A 4258-nucleotide genomic window follows, 5' to 3' on the forward strand; every position below is an offset into this window, starting at 1 on the left:
ATAAAATAAAATCTGAAACATAAAGTACGACATAAACCGAGAATCCGAAATACGAAATACCATAAACGATAAAAGTCCGAAGGCCTAGAGGCCCGATAACGATAAAAGCGATAAAACGATAGAAGCCCAAAAGCCCAATAGTAGTAAAAGCCCAAAAGCACCGGTCCGGTATAATCACTCCTGCTCGTCGGTCTCACCTGAAAGGGGGAAAGAAGGAGGGGTGAGCGACAGGGGAATCGCCCAGTGAGGTATGGGATGCTAAACCGCAAACCACTGACTCAGTTCATAGCACTACAACTATGTAGGCCTAGCTCTAGCATGAAGTAAACACGGTGTCTATTACACCACACAGAACAATCACATATGTTTAGTGGACTAGACACGCTACAACCAATGCGATAATAACATACCGCATTTCCTCATAAGGATATAAATATATATATATAACTCTACAGCGTCATGAGTACAGTAGTCCACTCTGTACCCCTGCAATCTCCACAAACAAGCGGCCTAGTACATACGTCTTTGTACCCCGCTAAACACACGGCCTAGTACAGATATCTCCGTACCCCGCGATCTCTCAAACAAGGCGTAGCTAGCACAGACGTCATGTGCCCCCACAATCACACGGCCTAGTACAAACGTCTCTGTACCCCGCAAATTAAGCTGCAGCGAACGGTGGTGACGAGCTCAACGTGGTCACGGCACACGGTTGCTCCGGCGACGAGCTCAGGTGAGCTTTCTCCCTTCCTCTTCTTCCTCTCTCTCTCTCTCTCTCTCTCTCTCTCTCTCTCTCTCTCTCTTAAAGAAAGGCAAAATGGCCTTTGGGGATAGTTTGGGTCAAATTTTTGGGGTCATTACATTTAGGGTCATTACAGGTTCATCAACGCTGCCTTTTGATAACCACCATCGACACAATAAGAGATGCCAAACTAAGTTCTTGCTTTATATAATTTGGAGGCTTAGCAAATGGAGAGGCCTGTGAACAGTGCCGGCTTTGGGGTAGTGCTAAGGGTGCAAATGCACCAGGTCCCACTTTTTAATTAAAATTTCTTTGCAGTTTTAGGGCCCTAAATTTTAACATTATGTTAAATTATAGGTCCAATTTGAAAAATCATCTATTAAGATAAGAAAAAAATTTATATGTTACATGGCCCACCTGTTTTTCACGCCGGGCCTGCCTGTGAAGAGATAAATATAGGAGATCGTATATGGACTAAGATATTTCATGTAAAGACAGTCATGACATATTCAAATATCTGTCACGTTCGATTTACCCAGTGGATAATCATTTTTCTACACTGTTCTTATCTGTTCGGTCAAGGGACAACAATTTCTTTTCCCGCTGGAAATTTCCAGACTTAACAAAGTTATGAGTCACAGATAACCAGACTTACGGAGGTAAATGTTCAGACAAGATCACTTGGGAAAAACACTTTCAGAGAATAGATGTTTAGATATGTTTTCTATTTGCAAAATGGAATATGATATTCATGCCGCTCAAAACAGGGAAGACGATAGTGTCTCATTTTTTCTGAAAACTGGAAAAGATGGATTTTTTGTTCTCTCAGGCACATAGAATCATCTGATTCTCGGTTTGGTTGGCTACTATGGCTCCTTGTTGCGACTCTGAAGAGAAAATACTGGTTCGCTGGTCTGGCCTGGTTTCTCTGTTTCGAATATTGTTGAGCCTGATCGGTTTTTAGACCCTTCGGATATATCTTTCTCATCTATGTCTTCCCAGTCACCTTCCACTCCTGAAGTCTCTTGGTCATCTCTCTGTGGACCTTGGAAGCAACATTGTCGTACCCTACAACCCCACCAAAAGAAAAACACTCAACATTAGTTAAAGCCCGAGCAATGCCAAGAGATTACATGTGAGATCTATTTGTTTACCTCCTTGGCAATGTTACTGAATGCTTGAATGTATTGCTCTGCAAATCTCAAACTCACAGCCTGAAAATTGTACAGTGGTAAGGTATAAGATCACATTTGGACGGCTAAAAATACAAGCTTAAACTCATGAATATATATGACAAAACCATATGACATTTGGAAAGTCCAAGAAGACATGGAAACCTTTGTCTAGAGTGAATAAAAAAACTACGAAAAATAAAGTGACCAAGCTAGGTTCGTTAAAAACTCACCTCAACTCCCCCAGTTTCTTTGAGAGACTGAGATAACATGGCAAGGCCTCTAACAGTTGCTTGTGATCTAGCCAGTATTGCTTCAGCCTCACCTGAATAATATTATCAAAGGATAATATAAGAGTAAAGCTCTGTTCGTTTGTATATCTGGAAGATGCATCCAGATGGTCCATCTAGATGTCTTATCCAGATGCTCCATCTACGTGTTGTTCGTTTTTTCATTTCGTCCATGCATCCAGATGAATCATCTGAATGCAACTATGTTCGTTTGCTTTTCATTTTTTAACTTTCATCTACATCCAGGTGGACTTGTTAATAAAATGATTAAAATATATTTTTTTACGTTTCGGCGGAAAAATAGCATTTTTACAGTTTTGGCGGAAAATATTTTTGCGGTTTTTGAGAAAAATGTGTTTTTGGCGAAAAAGTGCATTTTTGTTGTTTTGGCGGAAAAATACGTTTTTATGGGTTTGGCGGAAACATACGTTTTGCGGTTTGTACGGGAAAAGTGTGTTTTGCGGTTTTGGCGGGAAAAGTGTTTTTGACGGAAAAAGTTTTTTTCACGATTTTGGCGGGAAAAAGTATTTTTTCGATTTTGGCGGGAAAAGTTTTTTTCGCGATTTTGGAGGGAAAAAAATTTTTGCGGTTTAGACGAGAAAATACATTTTTTCCTGTTTCGGGTGGGAAAATACATTTTTCCGATTTTGGCGGGAAAATGCGTTTTTCCGATTTTGGCGGGAAAATTCTGTTTTCCGGTTTTGGCGGGAAAATTTAGTTTTCCGGTTTTGGCGGGAAAATTCGATTTTCCAGTTTTGGCGGGAAAATGTGTGTTTTCCGGTTTTGGCGGGAAAATTGCGTTTTTCGATTTTGGCGGGAAAATTCCGCTTTACGGTTTTGGCGGGAAAATTGTGTTTTCCGGTTTTGGCGAGAAAATGCATTTTCTGGTTTTGGCGGGAAAATTGCGTTTTCCGGTTTTGGCGAGAAAATTGCGTTTTTCCGGTTTTGGCGAGAAAATGCTTTTTGCGGTTGTGGCCGGAAAATGCTTTTTGGAGTTTGGCGGGAAAATGCGTTTTTTGCGTTTTGGCGGGAAAATGCGTTTTTTGCGGTTTGGCGGAAAAATGCGTTTTTTTTGTTTTGACGGGAAAATGCGATTTTTCGGTTTTGGTCGAAAAGTGCGATTTTACTGGTTTGGCCGAAAATGCGTTTTTATGGATATGTGTGTTTTACGTTTTTTTGCGGAAAAACGCATCTCGCGGTTTTGGCGGGAAATTGTGTTTTTCAGTTTTTGCGAGAAAATGCATTTTTTGGTTATAGCAGAAAAATGTATATGCAAAAAAATAGAATTTAGGGTTTGAAAATAATATTTTGATTTTAAAAGGTCATTTTTGTCATTTATCATTTTGAATTGAACTAGATGCATCTGCAACCAGATGCACCATCAAGACTCACCTTCATTTGGGTGAGAATCTGAGATGAATTTTGAAAAATTCAGCTGGATGATCCATCTGGATGTAGCATGCACAAAACGAACATCGATTTGCATCTTCAGCCAGATGGATCATCTGGGTGAGCAAACGAACAGGGCCTAAGTATGAGCAGTGGAGAAAATAGTTCCTCTAGCCCCAAGTAGTCATCAGTGTATAGTGAAAGAATCAGAAAACGGAACTAAAAATTCTTTTAATGAACATTACTAAGCCCTACACTGGAGAAGGAGAATTAGAGAAAGAATGTCTAATATATAAAGAGATGTCCAAAGTGAACAAAGAAATGTGTGGACAATATGGTACTAGATAATAAAGAGTTGGACATGGACTTTCGCAGTCCCAACACTTACCATATGCTCGATTCACTTGGTTAGTCTTTGCAGCTTCAGATGCCAAGGTTACATAAATTTTCTTACCATCAGCAATGTTAATATGAGCCTGCCTTTCTCCTGTTATATATAGTAAAGCAAAGGATGAAAAATTGCAAAATGGAAAACTTAAAAAAAAAAAGACAGAAGAGTCAAACATTATTCTAAAATTAGATTAGATTCAGATGGAATATATCATGTGTGATAGAGTGAAGATACATACATCTAGGCAAAGGAGGATGATTCCCATGAATCACCG

The 4258-nt window shown here is 39.6% G+C and overlaps 1 long non-coding RNA gene across 1 annotated transcript; it reads right to left on the reverse strand.

Annotated features, from left to right (window-relative positions):
* Nucleotides 1-1475: 1475 nt before the first annotated feature.
* On the reverse strand, nt 1476-2228 carry LOC106305553. Its single transcript, XR_001263004.1, has 3 exons — nt 2148-2228; nt 1897-1956; nt 1476-1810 (listed from the first exon to the last, which is right to left on the reverse strand). It is a non-coding gene; the product is annotated as an uncharacterized LOC106305553 (long non-coding RNA).
* Between the last annotated feature and the right edge of the window lie 2030 nt (nt 2229-4258).

The sequence above is a fragment of the Brassica oleracea genome, chromosome C7, assembly GCF_000695525.1.
Source record: "Brassica oleracea var. oleracea cultivar TO1000 chromosome C7, BOL, whole genome shotgun sequence".
NCBI lineage: Eukaryota > Viridiplantae > Streptophyta > Magnoliopsida > Brassicales > Brassicaceae > Brassica > Brassica oleracea.